This window comes from Saimiri boliviensis, chromosome 10 (genome assembly GCF_048565385.1).
Source record: "Saimiri boliviensis isolate mSaiBol1 chromosome 10, mSaiBol1.pri, whole genome shotgun sequence".
Lineage (NCBI taxonomy): Eukaryota > Metazoa > Chordata > Mammalia > Primates > Cebidae > Saimiri > Saimiri boliviensis.
This window is the reverse complement of record NC_133458.1, coordinates 111,052,691-111,072,489: the sequence shown is the minus strand read 5'-3', so window position 1 is coordinate 111,072,489 and position 19,799 is coordinate 111,052,691. Positions and strand designations below refer to the sequence as shown.

The 19,799-nt window shown below is 45.5% G+C and overlaps 1 long non-coding RNA gene and 1 other non-coding gene across 2 annotated transcripts; one reads left to right on the top strand and one right to left on the bottom strand.

Moving 5' to 3' along the window:
- The first annotated feature begins 6,320 nt into the window (after positions 1 to 6,320).
- On the top strand, positions 6,321 to 19,733 carry LOC104651819 (uncharacterized). The gene is made up of 6 exons (XR_745246.3): positions 6,321 to 6,420; positions 14,749 to 14,975; positions 15,106 to 15,298; positions 15,870 to 16,036; positions 16,129 to 16,245; positions 17,681 to 19,733. It is a non-coding gene; the product is annotated as an uncharacterized LOC104651819 (long non-coding RNA).
- On the bottom strand, positions 13,220 to 13,282 carry LOC120360931 (U7 small nuclear RNA). Its single transcript, XR_005577313.1, has one exon. It is a non-coding gene; the product is annotated as a U7 small nuclear RNA (small nuclear RNA).
- Positions 19,734 to 19,799: the final 66 nt, after the last annotated feature.

Sequence of the window (19,799 nt, the reverse complement as noted above, 5' to 3'; positions counted from 1 at the left end):
CTTAAGGCAGAGCTTTTCAAATATTTTAAATGACAGCTGTTCTTTTTGTTTTGGATGTTCTCCCTGATTATGTTTTCAAATAGAGTTTAAACCCACGACAAAAGAATAATAAAGGCAATAAAGTGGGCACTGCTGAAGGGTAATTAACCAAATAGCACTTAAAATAGGCAATTTCCTTTGCCATTTTTTGCAGGCGACTTCGTATCCCTGTACTAAGTTCTCTCTGATGCGTTGGGATTCTAGCTTATCTTTGCAATCTAAACACTTTTCAGTAGAGTTAAAGTTCGGGGGCGCAATTGCGCGCTGAGGTCGCTGTAATTCCTGTCGTCCTTCTCTCGCACTCGAGTCTTCAATTTTGTCTGCGCACCCCCTCCCTTCGGTGACCAACAGAGGACGCTGGTGGTCCAGGATTGGATTGAGGATTAACTTTTTCAAGGCGCTTTCCAAAGAGTTTGTGGGGGTGGAGTGGGAAGCGGTGAGACCTCCGCGGGAGGAGACTTTCCTGGACGCTGTTGAAATTGGACGCTTGCCTTGGGAGGTGAATAGGTGACTTGGAGGAGCCCTTTGCAGTTTGCCGTAGTAACAGCAAATCAGGAGCTCCTCCATTCCCCTCCAGCACGAAGCCTTTGGTGAAGTTAATCTTCGTGCATTTCTGTCTCTCCCAATCGATCTCTCGCCCAGTGTCTCTCCTTGTCCCTCTCCCTCCCTTTCTCTCTCTCGTCCTCTCCCCCTTTTCCCCTGTCCGCCTCTTCCCCCGTTTCCATACATCTTCCTTTTATACCTATATACCCTCCTTTTAGAATGGAAAGACCGGTTTCATTCTCTTTTGCACTAAATAAATAAATGATTAATTGGACCTTAAGGAAGAAAAAGAGACCAAAGACAAGAACGGTGGAGGGCCCCGGGGTGACAAAGGCCCAGCACCATCATTTTCTTATGAGCTCTTCCTCCCCAGTATTTAGGCTGCGCTACCCTCAACCCTGCTTACAGGAAACCGTGTCATAATCGTCCCGTGCTGTGTCCTTGCTCCTGTATCAACCCTTTCTACTATCTGCGTTGACGTCCAAGAACAGGATCTCTGATTTCACTGGAAAATCGAGGGAAACAAAGCGAATCCCCTAGGGTTACAACGGTTCCTTCAATACCCGCAGAGACCTCGGCTCTGAAATTAGACTCGGCTTCTGCATCCAATGCAATTAATTCTTGAGGTCCCAGGTAGGCAGTTCTGGTTAAATGCAACGTTACAGTGGAGCCTGGACTGCCTGCTGGTTAGTGTAGCACTTTTTACCCAGCTTTATTACCTGGAGCGTGGACAGGAAAGCTCGGAAAGAATGTCTTTTTGGAAAGGATTTTAAAAATGTATTTTATTCTTGGTTCTCTTCTGTTTTTTCCCCTCGCGTTGCAGTTGGAGAAGCTTGTTCAGTGCCGGATGGCTAGGGGGCGCCAAAGAGCCAGGCGTGCAGCGCGGCCTCACGGAAACGCTCAGTGACACCGTAACGTTCAGAGGCTATTCCAGTAACAATATTTTATATAGATTGCCATCACCTTTATCATGTCGTCTTGCAACAGCAGAGTAAATTCGAGGCAGTGACACAGGGAGAACTGTGTTTTGTTATTTAGCCAGGTTTTTTTTTTTTTTTTTTGAGACGGAGTTTCGCTCTTGTTACCCAAGCTGGAGTGCAGTGGCGCGATCTCGGCTCACCGCAACCTCCGCCTCCTGGGTTCAGGCAATTCTCCTGCCTCAGCTTCCTGAGTAGCTGGGATTACAGGCACGCGCCACCATGCCCAGCTAATTTTTGGTATTTTTAGTAGAGACGGGGTTTCACCATGTTGACCAGGATGGTCTCGATCTCTTGACCTCGCGATCCACCTGCCTCGGCCTCCCAAAGTGCTGCTGGGATTACAGGCGTGAGCCACCGTGCCCGGCCCTATTTAGCCAGTTTTATTTGATAAAACTGCAAGCTCCCTGCCCCTCCCAAAACATGACTGTCGCAGGAACGATGAGGACGGGACAAAAGTTATTTTTGTGACATGCTCCTTGATTCTGTTAAACTTTCAATTCATCTGGTTTGTAGTTTTTAACATAAACCAGTGTTTGGTGAGAAAGATGTTTTACCCTCTGGTGAATGGGCTTGGCCTATACAATTGCTAATCGTGGTAAAAGTAGCGAATAACCATATGAATAGATGTCAGGAGGCTGCGTAGATCTCTTTTCACTAAGGGAGTTCAATTGAACTGATTGTAATTAGTGTTTCCTGGGGTCAGCCTCGTTATTTTCATCACCTAAACCACTGGTTTCTCTGAGCCCACTCCTGCTGCTGAAGGGCACCTGGTCGCTGCATGGTACCGGCTTCCTTGCTTCCCTTCTGCCCCGGCCCTGGCTGGACAAGCCACGCTAGGGTCTCTCTCCTTAGGCTCTTCTGACAGCAGTACTGTCTCTCAGTGTTCCCTGGGGTGTGGCTACCGGGCTTGTCGACCACCAATAGACTGAGAACAGAAGGAGCCAAACTCCTAAAGGCAAGCAATGCTGGGGACCCAGTTGCCAGGACTCAGTGGCTCTCAGCCTAAAGCTTCAGGTTTTTTTTTTTTTTCCCTCCTTAGGGGAGGTATTTTCCCTCCATCAGATTGTCCCGACCTGCAGGACGACAACAGGGGCCCGAAGGGAGGGAGTGGGGATGGATGGGCAGGAGACGCGAGAAATGGAGACAAGACAGGAGTCTGATCAAGTCTCGTTTATTGTTGCTGAGCTCACAGCTTAAATAAGCCAGGCAGGGAGGCGGGGCAAAGGAAGCTTGCAGTTGGAAAATTCCAGCCTGGTGTGCCTCGTGCCGCTACCAGCCTCGTGCCGCCTCGTGCCGTCCACGGGCTGGACCTGAATCATCAGGACTTGAGCCTTCCACAAGCGGCACCTGGGCTCTCTTGGCCCCAGGATTTGGCCTGTTGCTCACAGCCTCCCACAAGCGGCACCTGGGCTCTCTTGGCCCCAGGATTTGGCCTGTGCCGCTCCCCACATCAGATCACCTGCTGGGTGAGCCTCCCAGAGTTATGTATACAGGGGGCTTGGAGATGCTTTGGGGACCATCAACTGCCAGCATCACGGTGGCTAACACCACCACAAATGATTTTTACTCACAAATAACATCATTAAGAGTTCATCTGTCTACTTAGTCTATAAATGATCACCAAGCACCTCTATGTGCTAGCTGCCGGGTTTCACAGGCTGACTGGAGAGACTCATCAGAGACCAGACAGTGGCAGGCAGTGTGACAGCTCAGAAAACAGAGGGGTCCGCCCGGTGCATTTATAACCCGCTGGAGGAGTGGTAAACCTGTCCTTGTGGTCAGAAAAAGCTCTTGAGAGGTGGTGGCATTTGAGCTGAGTCTTAACCAAGAAGAAAGTGTGGGTATCCACGGAAAGTCATTCTGTGTCCCTGGAGGGATGAGGGGGAGGGCTCAGAGGGGACGGTGTTGGCATCATGCATGTGTCCTGTGGAAGGCAGAATTCTGAGATTTGGAAGAGAAAAGAAGGCGACTGGAGATGCTGGACTGGGATAGTGGTGCCTGTAGCACTGAAATCCGTGTTCCGGAGACAGGGCCTCCCCAGAGTTAGTGCTGTCTCGTATTGTCAGACAGTTTGGAGATGCTCGAAAGGCCTCCGGCTAAGGGACCCCGACATGTTCTGAACAGAAGACCAGCTCCCCTGGGACCCGCCCCATGGAAGGGAGGTTTCTGCTTAGGACAGTGATTCTCCTGTCATGGCTCTCTCTCTCACAATAGTGCTACTTTCGACCTGTGGGCGCCCACACCCTTGCCTACACAGTAATTTACATGACCAGACCTACCTGTCTGTCTCCTGGCCATTCAAACAGAGGCAATTCCTGGCTCTAACATCCACCTTTTTTTTTTCAAGGTCGAAACTTCAGAACAGTGAGAGAGACTGGGGACTTTGATCACAATAGACTTGAGTTTATTCTTACCTGTTGCTCAGTTCTCTCAATAACTTTCTGAGATCGGGCAGGTTCTGCGCCTCAGTTCTAGGACCAAGTAAGGGCACTGGTACCTATCTCACAGCACTGATAGAAGGATGAATTCTCTCTCTTTTCTTTTCTTTTCTTTTTTTTTAAAATTTTTGGTGTTTCTGTTACTGAGACTGCCTTTTCTTTGGGCTGGCTGTGATAAATTATATATATATATATACTTTAAGTTCTGGGGTACATATGCACATCATGCAGGATTGTTACATAAGTACACATGTGCCATGGTGGGTCGCTGCATCAAACCCCCCATCGTCTACATTAGGTACTTCTCCTAATGTTATCATCCCTCCCCACTCCCCCCTCCTCCCTGCTACCCTTCACCTAGCTCCCCCACCCCCCGACAGGCCCCAGTGTGTGATGTTCCCCTCCCCGTGTCCATGTGTTCTCATTGTTCAACTTCCACTTCTGAGTCAGAACATGCAGTGTTTGGTTTTCCGTTCTTGTGTCAGTTTGCTGAAAATGATGGTTTGCAGCTCCGTCCATGTTCCTGCAAAGGACGTGAACTGGAAGGACAAATTCTTAGACACGGTGTTTTCTGGTGTGTGGGAAATTAAAGTTCATCTCTGTGTTCACATAGCCACCTTAACAATCTTAAATTAGAGGTTTTATTCTCAAACGGGTCCCAGTGCACGGCCCACATACCTTGTCTCCTTAGTACAAATGTCAACATGCTTACAATTGAGTCTACCTGTGGGCATGACATACAGTCTTCAAACAGGCCATGAGTCTAATATGATCTCTTTCTGTCCAGTGAGGTCTTAAAAGAGACAGGAAAGATTTTAGGAGCGCTTTTCATTCAGCTGGTTTGTCCCCAGCACCAGGGTCAATCCTGTGCCCTTACCCAAGGGCATCTTTGGTGCCACTTCGAGCTCCTTTTCAAGAACTTTATATAAGTGAGATAATATGGCATCTACTCTTTTTCTCCTGGTTTCTTTTACTCAGCGTAATTATTTTGAGATTCATCCCTGTTGTGGCATACGTGAATAGACTACCTTGCCTTGTTCCTGATCTTAGTGATAAGGCATTCATTCTTACACTATTAAGTATGATGCTAGCTGTAGAATTTTTTATTAATGCTTTTATTAAATTCAGAAAGTTTCCTACTGTTTTTGATTTGATGAGAAGTTTTATCATGCTTGGATGTTGAATTTTGTTAATTTTTTGGTATCGATATGATCATATTCTTTCAAGTCTTAATATAATAAATGCCATTAATTTAATTTGGAATATTGAGTCAATCTTACATTCCTAGGATTAACCTCCTTGGTTATGGTGGAATTAAAAAAATACATATTGCTATTTTTGAATTGGTAAGAATTTGTTTAGGATTTTTATTTGTATACTCACTTGGGATAGTGGTTTGTATTTTGCTTTTTTGGTTTTATTTTGTTTGTAACTGACATAAAATAGTTACATATTTATGGGGTACAGTGTAATGTTTTACTACGTATATAAATTGTATAATTTTTGAGTTTGTTATAAAGACTATCCTGGCCTCATCCCCCACAGTCTGTTGGGGATATGTTATCTTATTTCCTAGAAGACAATGTGTATAATTTGTGTAATTTTCTTCTCTTTAGAATTCACTAGTGGAAGCAGTGAGAAGGCTGGGGTACAGGCTTGCTCCCGAGACCCACCCAGGTACTTGGATGCACCTGCAGCCTGAGAGGAGTGGGGATCAGGGTGCTGGGAGGGATTTCCAGGCACACATCCCCTGTGCCTCAGGGGAGTTGCTGGAAGTCAAAAGCAGGTCTTTCTCTTCCCAAACCTGGGCTAGTTCTCAGGTGTAACAGGCACCAGGAGTGAGGCTCTGATCAGGCGCCCGGGTGTGAGTCCTCAGGCCTCTCTTGCTTCCTCTTCATACTACACCTTTTGGAACCCAAGAACTTTCTGCCAAAGGACCTGTCAGAAAGCAGAGGAAATGTAAGCTCCTCTCAGAGAAAAGAGAAGATACCAAGAAGCCCAGGGCAACAGACTGTGGCTAGATGAATGTGTCATATATACTGATGGGGCTCAAAGAATGATCTGGATAGCCAGGGCATGGTAATCAGAGAGTGGGGTCCTGACCCTGTCAGGGCAGTGCTGGAGTTACTGCTTACGCAGATCTGGGAGTGGAAGGCTGAAGTGGGTACAGGACGAGGGCCCAGGAGAAAAGGAGGTCAGACGGGACAGGCTTGTAGACAAGGATTAATGTAGCCAGAGTTTTGGAGGAAATGACGCAGGCATTGGAGGTAGAATCACCCAGCAAAGAAGGGGAGTGGCCCTGGAGGAGGCCAGAGCAGCATCAGTGAGCAGTCACGGGTGAGGGGCTCCAGTAACCGAAGAGCGGCTCAGCCAGGAGCGAGAGTCAGCCAGACACAGGAGTGCACCTGCATCCTCTGCAGGTAAAGGGTTGCAGGAGCCAGGGGAAAAACAAGTTACAGTGGAGAGGCAGCAGCGCCCTGGGTGTGGCGGGTGGGGGCACCGATTCCCTTCAGAGTAGGAGGCAGCAAACTGCTGCTCAGGGGTCACAACCAGCTACCCATTTTCGTAAATAAAGGTTTATTGGAACACGGTGGCCCTCATTCATTGGCAGTGGGTTTTGCTATTTGTCGGATCAGAGTTTTCTTAGTGTTATGCTCTGAGAGGGTTACTGCAATAAATAGATGACTATATCTTTTAAGCAGAAAGGTCATAGGATTATATGTAAAATTTTACTTGCTGATGTAGGAGTTTATGAAAATGAATTTAAACCTAGTTTTAATTATGCTTATATTCTTACCCCCACCTGTGGCCATTCCATCCTATACATGACCCCAAATGAACAAACACCTGAATTGTTTATTTTTAATTACACCATGAGGCTATAGTTTTACTGTTTTACAAGACATAGGTAAAAAGCAAGGAGTTGAAAACAAGTAGACTTGGGCAGGGAGGTGGGACTGGGGCTCACTGTGGTCACAACCTCAGGTTGGAGGTTTCGCTTCTTTCTCTGCCAGAAGCCGTCTCTCTCACTGTGGACAGATCTTGTTCCTGAATGGACACTTTCAATATTTCTTCCTGGAATCTGATGTTTGCTGTAGATCTTATTATGTTTTTTGCTGTGGCTATAGATACCCTTGATCTGGTTAAGAAAACTATTATTTATTACCGTTTTGCTAAGTTAAAAAAAGCATGACAGTTGAAATGTATCAAATACTTTTCTCTGCACCTACGAAGACGAGCAAACGAACTCACCATTAGTTTATTAATGTTGTGAATGACATTGATTTTTCTCCTAATGTTTAACCAATCTGTCTTCCTGATCATTAGCAGCCCTGGTTATTTGTTCTTCTTCCCTTCTTTTCCTTTTCCTGCTCCTGCTGCTTCTCATTCTTCTCTTTTTCCTCCTCCTTCTTTGAAATTACTGCATTAAATTTGCTAATTATTTAATGTACGATTTTGGGGTTTACATACTTTTTTTTCTTGTACTGCTCTTGTTGACTCTTTAAGAGATGTTTAATTTTGAAATAATGTTAGATTTCTAGAAGATTTCTAGAGTACAGAGAATTCTCACATAGCCTTCATTCAGTTTCCCCTCATTCATCTGGCATGACCATAGTACATTAAGATTAAGAAATTAGCAAGGTATGGTGGCTCATACGTGTAATCCCAGCACTTTGGGAGGGCAAGGTGGATGGATCACCTGAGGTCAGGAGTTTGAGACCAGCCTGGCCAACATAGTGAAACCCCATCTCTACTAAAAATACAAAAATTAGTTGGGCATGATGGTGCATGCCTGTAATCCCAGCTACTCCGGAGGCTGAGGCAGGAGAATCGCTTGAACCTAGGAGGTGGAGGTTGCAGTGAACTGAGACTGTACCACTGCCTGGGCAACAGAGCAAGACTCCATCAAAAAAAAAAAAAAAAAAGAAAGAAAGAAAGAAATTAAGAGATTAACATTGGTACAAAGCCATTAACTAACTGGTGACTTTATTCAGATTTCAGCATTTTTTCCTCTGAGATCCTTTTTCTGTTCTGAGATTCCAATCTAGCATACCTTGTTGCATTTAGACATAATATCTCTTTATTCTCATTCAATCTGTGATTGTTTTGCATTTTGTTCTTTTTTAAATGACTTTAAGTTTTTGAAGAGTAATGATCAGGAGTTTTGAAGAAGCCTGTCAATTTGGGCTTGTCTGTTATTTTCTCATAATTAGACTGGGCTTACAGGTTTTAGGAGGAAATGTCATAGAGGCAAACTTCTTTTCTTCACACATTATATCAGAGTGTCAGCATCACAGCACAATATCAACGTATTACCAGCATGTTAACTTTGATCTCTGGCTACAAGGTTGTCTCACTGAGTTTTACTAAGGTTTTTTCTAGTCTGGTAAAATAAGTTAGGGAGTATATCTTCCCTTTCTTTCACTCTCAAAGAGTTGGTGTAAGGCCGTAATCATTTAGACTTTCTAGAACTCACTGTAGAACCACTGAAGTTGGAGTTTCCTTTGTGAAAAAATCTAAAATCAGAAATTTTGAATTTCTGATTGAATTTCTTTAAAAGTTTTAGGACTATATGTTTTCTCTTTCTGTACTTGTCAATTTTCGCAGGTTATTTTTCCCTGAAATTATTCTTTTCAACTAAATTGTATATTTATTGACTTGAAAGTTGGTTATAATATCTTCTTGCTATCTTCTTAATGGGGACAGGATCTCAAATAATGTGTTCTTTTTCATTGGTGATATTGATTATTTATGCCATCTCTCTTGTTAAACAATGTTGCCTGAGGTTTTCAGTTTTATTATTAGTTTTTACAAAGAATAAACTTTTTTATTTCTTTTGGCTCTCTATTGTTCTATTATTTATCTTCCGTTTCATTATTTCTGCACTCGCTTTTTATTATTTGCTTCTTTCTTATTTCTAAGCTTATTTTAGTGTTCTTTTTAAATCTTTGGGAATAGATGTCTAGATTGTTAATTTTTAGCTGTCCTTTTCACACACACGCACACACACACACACACACACACACACGCGCGCGCGCACATTTGACAACATAATGTACTCTACAATTTTTGTATTGTTCCTAGGATGCATTGTTCCTAGGTCAAGTTTAGGAATCATGTTTCTCAGATTTTAGATAAGATCTGTATTTTTTGTATGTTTTATTGTTACTTACTGAGAGATAGGTATTACAATCTTCTACTCTTATTGTGAATTTGCCAGTTTATTCTCACGGTTCTCTCAATTTTTGTTACATATTTTTGGGCCATGTGAATTAAGTATGTATATATTTACTATCTTCCTTGTTTAGCAAATCATTAATCATTATAAAACAACTGTATTCATCTCTAGTGATTCTTTGGCCTTCTTTAGAATTCTTTGCATCTATTTTCTTCTGAAGTTAAACAGAACTACACTGACTTTCTTTTAGTTAGTTGTGTGTGCTACCTACACAGTTACTTACTCTTACAACTTTCAACATGTACCCAGTACATTTAAACGTGTGTCCTTTGCACAGCACATCATTAGATTTTGATATTTAAATCTAGGGATTGATATTTCACTCAGATATCCAGTCTACTTACCATTGCTGTACTTATTAATATATTGAAGGATAAACCAACTGTCTAATTGTGTGTTTTCTATTTGTCTGATTTTAAGGCTTTTCTCTTTCTTGCCTTCTTTTCTGGGTTGATTTTTCTTTTCCTGATTTTTTCTTTGCTTACAGTAACACTCACTCTTTCTGGTATACCGTTACATGAGATTGGTGAATGCACACACTTACATAACCGCAAGGCAGCGCCATTACAAAGCTCTCCCCTGCGCTGCCCATTCACACTCAGTCAGCTTCTCGCCTCCTCTCTCTGGCAACAACGAGTGTGTTTGTGTTCCTCCAATTTTGAATTTTCCAGAATGTCAAATAAGTCAGATCACAGTTGATCATGGTCTCCGTCAGTTAAAACAATGTGTTTGAAATTCATTCATGTTTTCCTTTTGTGTGTGTGTGTAATAATTATCCATTCCTTTTTAATACCGAAAGGTATTGGCCAATAACATTAACTTTGGATGCACCACAGCTTTTTTACCCCATTACAAGTTGAAGGACGTTTAGTTGTCTAAGCTGCATTCCAGGACCAGGCACACCCTGGGGGGGAATCTTGGAAAGAAAATAATGGGAAAAATAGGGGATTCCTATGTACGCTCCTTTAGCCTCAGGAGCCTTTTTTTAGGAGGGGGGTTTCAGGCCTAATGTGGTGAATCTGTGAATTCTTAACCACCAGTGTTGAACCTTCTGTGATTAGGATTGCCTTTGGGTCCATGCTGTAAGAGAAAAGAAGAAAAAACCAAACTAGAAAACACCTTTTTATAGACTACTTTGCCATTTGACCCTCCGCACGATTGGTTGCCTTTTGTTCACTAGATATTTTGGTTGTCATCAGTGATTTATGTAGCTATAGAGAGCCTATCCTAGTTAGAAGGAGCTTTCCTAGTTGATTAATTTTATGATTTTATAGTGCCTCTTCCTGGTAGTTTTGAAGTTTTTTTTTTTTTTTTTTTTTTAAATCATCCTGTAGTATTTCCTAGAAATGACAATGAGCCTTCTTCATTTATAAAATTCAAACATTAATGATATGTTTTAGTTCAATTTGTCCCTTTCCTGATTTCTATGCTCTTGTTGTCATGTATTTTAATTCCACCTGTATAGTCTACATCCTAAAAATGTTACTGTTCTTGTTTTGATACAGACAGTGTTCATTTGAATATAGTCTCACAATTCTTTTGATCCCTTTCTGCATCTTCAATTTTCCATCTGTGATAATGCTCCTTCTGCCTGAAGTTCATCCTTTTTTACGTTTTTAATATTCTATTCTATTGTATTTAGTATTCTATTCTAATAAATAAGTTATTTCAGTTTTCATTCATCTGAAAACTTCATGTTACCTTATTTTTTTTTTTACCAGCCAGTCAAGTATCTTGTATAAAATGAAAAGCATGCATTGATTGTAGTAGTTTCTGGTTGATGTTATGTAGAAAAATGTAAGATTACTTTGTTTTTTCTGTGGAATAAGCCTCATATTTTTGATCATTTAAATTGAGTTGCAAGAGTCAGATGATGTGATCTATAGATTTCTTTTTTGTAATATACTGATAAATTATTTAAGCAATCTCAGTTTCTTTCTTTTGCCTTCTTTGGTTCATTTCATAAAATAGGTGTTATTTTCAGTTTCGCTGGTACAAAGTTAATTTCATGATTCCTTTATGTTTTCTGCACCAAGTCATTTTCAGCATTTATTCATTCTCCATCATTTATATGCTGAAAAGTGTTTTTATTAACAATGTATTTTTCTGTTTGCTTGCTCTTAAATGTGTAGACTTCTAGTTAGGGGTGTGTGTGTGTGTGTGTGTGTGTGTGTGTGGTGTGTGTGTGTGTGTGTGTGTGTGTGTATGAACAGTGAATAATGGCTTTGTAGGTTTCCTCATCATTCTTTCTGAATACCATTGTGGATCCTAAGGTTCAAGTGTTATTGCCAGTTTAGCGAGTGGAGGGAGGGAACTAAAGCTTTGAATAATTTTGGAGAAGGAAATTTGCTTCTCGTCTGTGTCTTTTCCCCTCTGGGTTTGGCAAATCTCTTTTCTTTTTTGGTATCAGACTTGACATGGCTGAGTTCCATTCCTGGTGGAGGGTAAAGAAGCATATTCCTGTTTTGTCTTTGGAGAAGGGCTAACTCCCCACCTTGCGGGTTGTCTTCACCTGCAATGGTGAAGGGATCCTCCAGGGAGGCCCGCCTGAGAGACAGATGAGATGCAGTCGCCACCTCCAGCTGCTTCTCCAGCATCCACCACTGTCTCCTGGGCGTGGGCCTGGCCATGGAGAACCAGCTCAATCCCTTGCCCGCTGTGTCCCCTCTGTGGTCATTTGTTAATTGTGCTTTCCTTTCCCAAAGTCAACAGAACAATGCACAAAGCCCCTTTCATTCTGCAGAGCCTATTTATTTGTTTAGATAGAGCTTCAGAGGGTTGGCAGCCCTTGCTTAGCTGCCCGCTGCCCATCCCAGGCAGGAAATGGAAACCTCCACACAATTGGCCTGTTGTGTAAAGCACAGCGATGATCATCAGGAGGTGGCTCAGCCTCCCAGGATGGGGGTGTCTGCTCAATATGCAACATCTCCAAATGCTCCCTAGTTACTGGAATCAATGTGCTCTTCCCTTCCAGGGGTTTCCTTAACAGCCCATGTCCTGACACATGGTTTTCAGCCTTTTCCTGCCTCCAGGCTACTCACACTAAACCCTCTGGTCAATGTCACTGTCACCTCTGTGATGGTCAGTGATGCTCCATGTGTCTGTGGGGGCAGCACCCAAGGAAGGACTGGGAAAGTTCTCTCCTCCCAGAAGCAAGAGTTCACAGGGAATCTATGAACTCTTGCCTCTGGGGGGAGAGAACTGACTGGTTCATAGGGAGTCATGGAGAAAGTCCCAGAATAGAAATATCCTATACCCCCACGTCCCAACCTTATAGCCCCCTGCCTGGGGATTGAGCCTAGCCCATGCCCTCGGTGCCCTGCTCCCTAGGTTTGAATGCAGAGCCCTGTTACTTGAGTTGACCCTGCTCTCACCTTGAATGTAATGGCAGATTTCCATGGGTTTCCAGCACCTCCTCTGTGCACACTGGGGCCTGGTCCTGGGGACAACAGCAGGGGTGAAGAGGGAGTGACAAGCTGTCCCTAAACAGCCAAGTGATACTGAGTGCATGGATAAGAGAACAGCATGATCCGTGGGTACACACAGGCCATGGGAGGCTGACAGGGAAGGATGTGGCTGGGCCCCTTCGGGGCGCATGAGGCACATAGAGCTCGGCGCTCAAAGGCTGAGACACTAATGGAGAAAAAAGGATGTGTGTAATACACTGACAGCTTTTAAAGTGTGCCCCAAGGCAGGTGCCTCAGCTAATCCACAGTCAAAACAGATGTGCGGGATTGATCCCTCTGGGGGTAGATGAGGCAGCACCACAGACTGAATGCTCACATCAGCACCGCGCATCCTAATTCTCATTCAAATGGGGTTGTATCTACTTTTGAAAGATGCGGAGATTCAGTAATGTTTTTGCAGACATTTTAGAGCTAGTGGATGGCGGGACCTCCTATCTCTGCTAGAGGGTGTCTGTCTCAGTCCATTTAGTGTTGCTATAACAATGCCCGAGACTACGTGATTTATAAAGAAAAGAGGGTTTTTCTGACAAAACCCGAAAAGCCTGCTAGACACATTCTAAAAGAGCTGTAACACTTAGGAAAAGAGGTTGATTTGGCTCATGGTTCTGGAGGCTGGGAAGTCTGGGAAGCATGGTACTGGCTTCTCATGAGGGCCTCGTGCTGCACCCTCACATGGCCGAGAGGCAGCAGGGGAAGCAGGCATGTGCAAAAGGCCAGCCACGAGAGGCCGCCTCAGCCTGCTGCAGCCTGCTCTTGTCAGGGTGAGTCCATTCCCGTGAGAACTAACCCAGTCTTGTGAGAATGGCATTAACCCATTCGTGTGGGTGAATTCTCGACCCAAACACCTCCCCCTGGGCTTTACCTCCTAACAAATTAACTTTTGGGTGACACACTCAAAATGTAAGCAGTGTCCTTGTTCTCAGGCACCCCTCAGGTGGGGGTGAAGGCTGGGCACAACAAAATTGGTGTGAAGACTGGTCCCAGGTGACTGGGGCACCTCTTCCTACAGGAGAGTCCACACGGCAGCTCCAAGCACTCAGCCTCCAGGGCCGTCAAGCTGCATGGGCAGCATCACAGGCTCCTGAGAGGGCTGGGGCTGCCAATGACATTTCCATTTCCCTTCAAGGCACAGAGGCACTGAGACTCTGAGGATGATGCCCAGAGGGAGGGTTTGGATGAGGTCCAGGAAGAAAGGAAGCTGACGCCTCTTTGGGCAGGTGAGGGAGACGGCAGTGGCTTGTGGTTTTAAGACCATGTGAAGTGAGATTGGACACTCAGCTGGGTCAGCCCAGAGGCTGGGTCCTGAGGTTGGTCTCATGGTAGCTCCTGGAGACCCCATGTGCCCCTTCTTCAGGATGCCTCCCTCTCCTCGAGGCCCATCAGTGTGGAGTGGAGCATCCACCAGGGCCCCCGATAACTCAGCACTGAGGGCACTGGGAATGCTCAGCAGGATAGTGCCCAGCCTCAGCACGACAGGCTTGATGGCCCCAGGAGGATGCTCCAGCCCCTCTCCTGCCATCTGTACCAGGGCTGGGAGGTGAAGATGGGCATGGTGCTGCCCATGCAGTGTCCTGGGTTCCACATCTGGACTTCCAGGCAGGATGGGTTTTCAGGAGTCCCCTTAGAGAACCAGCTAATTCAACCTCATTAACCAGATGAAAATCAAAGGTACTGGGTGGGGAAGTAAAGAGCTCCATGCTACAGACACATGGAGGCGGGAAGGGCTCCTCCAGCCACCTGGAAAAGGGATTTGGTATGAGTCCCTTCTCTGCCAACCTTGGGAGGGCTCCGTCCACACTGCCAGGGCCTACAGAATCCTGATGTCTGCTCCAGGTGCAACCCATGTCCCTGTGTGCATCCCAGGGATGATTCTCAAATACTGTTATGGTCTTGGTGTCCAGAGTCTCCTTCGCAGGTAAGGCTCACCTTTCTTCAGCCTGTTGGGATCAGCTCAGCCAGCCTGATTAACTGGCAAGGAGCTCTGAGCTTTACTGTAGAACTTACTTTGTTTTCCCCACAACTTTCTCTTTCCATGTCTGCAGCTGCCATTGTGTGGGGCTTCTGGAGGATGGGGACCCTGATCTCTCAGCTCCACCCCCCCACCACGCCCTGGCCTTGAAGCAAACATTACCAGGTGCACCCAGCAAGGCTGGTATCGTCTTTGGATTCTCTTTATAACGCTATGGGAATATAGGAAGATAGAGCTCTAAGTGGAGGGTAATCTTTGGGTGTTGGAAGTGGAGCCGCTCCCCTGCAAAGCCGCCCTCAGGTACTGCACGTGGGCTGTAGCAAGTCTGTTGATTTCTCATGGGGTAATGCCCTCCTCGATGCTTTTGCAGTTTACATAGTGCTAGACACACGTTATTTTTCTTCATCTTCACACAACCCTACCTTTTCAGCATCCCAGGGATCACCACAAGCCCCACTACCTGGTGCCCAGAAAGACACAGGACACCCTTGGAGTGGAGAACTTGACCTCTTTGCTGCCCTCGGACTTGGTGCAGGGTAGCCGGCGGCAGGTGCCGTGGATGGGGCTGCGCAGCAGCGATGGTGCCGTTTACTCTGCCCCTTTTACCGCCAAGGTTCTTCGTGGTCTGTGACTCCAGGGTTTGAAATGATCTCATTTACCCCACATGATAGATGTGGCCCTTAGAGATGAGGAGTTCAGTTGCATGGTAGAGCAGCCAGAGAAGCCATTAAAAATAAGGCTCAAAATAAGGAGCAACCACAAAATAGGTGATTTATAGAGGCACATTAGCTTGTTTCACTTGAGAAGCGGCATTTTATTGGGCAAAGAGCACTGGGTTTTTACTCTCAGAGTCAACTATAGTTAGGGATCTGCTGTTTGTCTAAAGATCTCGTGCAAGAGTGTCTCTTTTCTTCCCTTGTAAAGGGATGAATGGGAATCTCCACCTTAGAATCTCTATATCATTATGAAGCTGGAAGTAAATAAGGGACATAGAAAACCTTTCAAAATTAGCAGGGGTTATCCCAATAGAGTGTTGGCCGATTTGTCAGCAAGAAGTACTTCATGAAAGAATATCTCAGGGATCACAGTTTGGCTGAATCAGGATTATTGTTTTGACCTGTATTGAGGAAAAGACAGGGATTTGAGTGCATTCAGGGTGAGCTGGCATTTTTCAGTTTTCGCCTCTCCATGCAGTGATGCTGTCTGCTGGTCCCAAAGGAGCTGTGTTTGCCATCCCTGACCAGAGCGTCGTCAGAGCCTGCTGCAGCCGGGAGCTGTGCTTGCCTAAGAGCCAGGAGCAACTGGTCCCAAGTGGGCATTACAGGGTTAACTCGTGTATCTGGCCAAGGCATGGAATCAAAGTAGGATGAATCACCTCTTGTGCATTTCTTATTTCAGCCCTCCTGCCACTTTAGCAGTTTCTAATGTTTAATTTCCTTGTTTCATTCCACAGACAGAGAATGCTGATTCACCCTGCAGTGGAGCATGCCTAACGTGTCAACAGCTAAAGGGCCAGTGACAGTGTGGTTGTCTGGGCAACGGAAGAAGTCACCCACACAGTCACTTAAAGGTGAGCTGTGAGAGTTAAGCACGCGGGAGCTTTTCACTGAGTGAACTCACTCACGTCCACACGGGGTGCATGTTCAGACTCACAGGACAGCTCCAATGATGGGGAAGGTCGGAGAAATTCTAGGCTCTGAGGAGTCTGAGGCAGCATTCCAGCTCGTTCCTGATTTCATATTCAGGTTGCTTAACACAAAAGCTTCAGTAGGAGACATTCAAACCCTTTGCATGTTACCGTCTGCAAAGTTTGAAAAGCATTTCCTTCCTTGGTGTCTCTGAGTTGCCCTCAATGCTTTCTTTCAACCAGCAGGATAGGGGACACTGCGTTTTGTGACTACTTAAGTCTTGGCATCAGGAATGGGGCTCCAGAAGGTGCTAGTGTTTCTGGAACGAACGATATCAGAGCAGGTGTCTTGCACTTGGCCTCCTTGTGGGTCGGTGCCTGGAGTTATGGGACAGGGATGAGCAGGTTCCTCTCGGTGAGGAGGTCATGGGCAATACGGGAGGCAGAACAGACAAAACTCAACCCCTGGACTATGACTGTGACCCTGGATGACCCAGAGGCCCCAGAATATATTGGGCAAGAGTATCTTACTTTTTCCTCTGTAAAGGGAGTAATGGGAATCCACACACTGTAGTTATTATGACAGGATGTGTGGGTGCGGGTGGGCAGGGGACTTGAAGAGGCCGCTGCATCCCAACATTTTTTCTGCTGATTATTTCCTTTAAATAACTTCTCCTGGGTATTGCTTATGAGCAGATGCCTTGCTAGGTGAGAAGGGGGATGGGCATGGAAATACATAAACCATCATCTCTGTTTGTGGAAGTCAAGGTCAGGTGTGGAGAGGGCTGAGCAGGTGAAACTGAGTCTCCAGGTTGGGGCATGACCCGGGGGCTGAAAGGGGCTCTCCCTCTACTGGCAGGGAGGATTCTCTTCTTTCCTGCTCTGTGGTTGCAAGTGACCGCCAACCCTTGCTCTGTCACACGGTGATGCAGTCATGGGTTGCCCACCCATTGATCTCTGGTGTCTGTGGTCCTCCTCCAGGGAGGATGCATGTTGGGTCATCTTTGTCTGTGATCTTTGTCCCTGCTCTGCCTGACCATGCTGCTGGTCAGGAGGGAGCCAAGCTCACAGATGTGCCCAGGTGTTTGGTAGGCAAATGCCTGGGCTGACACTCTACAACCTTGGGCTTGAGCTTTCCCACCGGACAGGAGCAGGGCCAGCATCCTAGGTTTGTGGTGAGGACTGGTTGAGGGTCCACACTAGGCTCCTGGATGTGGCCAGCTGACCAAGGCTGGGTATCACTCATTGGCAACAAGGAAGAACAGGAATTGAGAGTTAATCAGCGTGAACTTTTATAGCAGTTAGGCAGAGTAATTTCCTATCTGTTGACTCTAACAAAAATTGAGATTTGTGTTTTGTCTTCATTTTATTTTTCTAGGACCTTATGTATCTTATGAGAGGAACAGTTTTCAATGAAATGGACATTAAAACACACACCTGGATCCCTTTACCAGAGGTGCTTTGAGAGACACCATCAAGGACAGTGAGCTAATGCAGGTAACTCAGGTAACAGGACAGTGAGTTAATGCAGGTAACACAGGTGACAGAGTTGGGGGCTAATACAGGTAACATAAGAAAGTGAGTTAACTCAGGTAATATAGCTAAGCCAGGTTACCCAGCTTACATAGCCCACGCCTGGCAGTGGGCTAACACAGTTAACTCAGGTGCTCAGCTTGGGCACACCCCCAAGGCGCCCTCCCGCCTCGCTGCAGTGCTCTGGTGGCTATTTACATGTGCTCCTGGATGTCTGTATCCTGGCATGAGAGGGGACCCTCAGATCCTCCCTCAGCCACATAGGGCAGACATCTGCCACGTGGCTTCAGCCGCAGCTGTCAGTTGATTGGCCAGCCAGGCCGTACTTGGGATAGTCTACCTGGTCCTCCATGAGGCCCAGCCCCTCTGACAAGCCTTTGGGGGCCTGTTTATTTGCTCAGCCTGTCTGCTGCTATTTGTCACATGCTAGCATTGGTGTGGCAGCCGCTTCCCTGAGTCCTAGAGTAGGAAAGTTCTGGAGACGAGGCCGTTGCCTATGGGAGACCCTGCAGCCTGGAAGGGAAGGTGCCTGTGTGGTCCAGCCCGAGCGGCAGAAACTTGGGTCTGCTCTGTGTGTTTTATCTACAAGTGTCCGCTTGGTTCCTCACTGACAGCAGAAGTCCAAGAGAGTCATAACAACTGACTAAACAACACAGAGTCTGAGCAAACGTTACAGAATAGGGGAAATTGCAGTGAAATTCTGGAAAAGGAAATATGCTTAACTGAGACAACGAGGAACCTTGCTTCTGAAGGAAGGGGTAGGGTGCCATCTGGAAAGTTCTAGAAGACAAAGCACTAGCAAAAGGCAAGAACATACTGTGAGCAACTCAGGAGAGGGATTCTGCATTTTTTGTTTGTTTGTTTTTTTAATCCATTAGGACAATCCTGTACTGAAGAGAGCGTGGGGCTCTGGGCAAACCCTCCTCTTCCCCAAATCTCTTTTTTTTTTTTTCATTTTGTCTGGAGTAGGGCAGCCATGGGTGAGATGCCACTAAAGCCCCTTCCAGGACCCATGCTGGGAGTTTTCTTTGAAGGGACACAGTGGCTGCTCCTTTCTGCCCTGATGGCTTCCTCATGCCTCTTCCTCCCTTGCCGGCCTAAATCATCTCCTTGGGACTTTGCTTGAAGTCGGCTCAGAGGCCGCCTCCATGCCTACATTCCTACTGTGCTGTAAATACAAAAAGATTCTTGCCAGATAGGGTGGAGTGGGGTGGGTCTTACCCCTCCCAAGAGAAATCTATGAACTCTGACTCAGTGAATTAAGGAGAACCACTCCTCAGGTGTGAAGAACACATATGCTGCTGTGTTGAAGGTGGTGCCTGGCAACCCCAAAGCCGCCCCCAGGAGCCCCAGGAGCAGCCGTTGGGGGCTGAGCTGCCTGTGGTCCAGTAACCTGCGTCAGGCTGGCTTGCAGGATGTGAGGGCCCTCACGCTGGTTTGGCAAAATTTAGCTAAAAAATATTCAAACTTCCTTAGCGCAAAAATACTCTTTTTCAAACAATCTTATACGGAGCCTGAATTTATAAAATTCCTATATTAAAGATAGCATTTTGTAAATGCCTTCGTAATTTCCCATTGATGATGCTTACTTATTTGGAATTAAGCCAGTCAACAAAAATGTCAAGGATCTTTTGATCAAACTGGATACTTTATTTCAAAGTTTTCCCATCTTGACTTTCCTCATGTGGTTCCAAAAAATTCCAATTCATAAAGAGAAGTAGCAATATAATAATTTTTATAATTTTCTTGAATGGATATGTCCAGTTCTAAATTTCAGGGAAATGAAAGAACCTCCTAATGAAACATGCCTGAAAGGATTTGACTTGAACTCGAAATATCTGAGATGATGGATATGCTAATTACCCAAATCTGACCACTGTACATTATATGTATGGAAGCTTCACTCTGTAGCCCATACATATATATGACTATTACGTGACAATTAAAAAAAGAAATTTGAAATA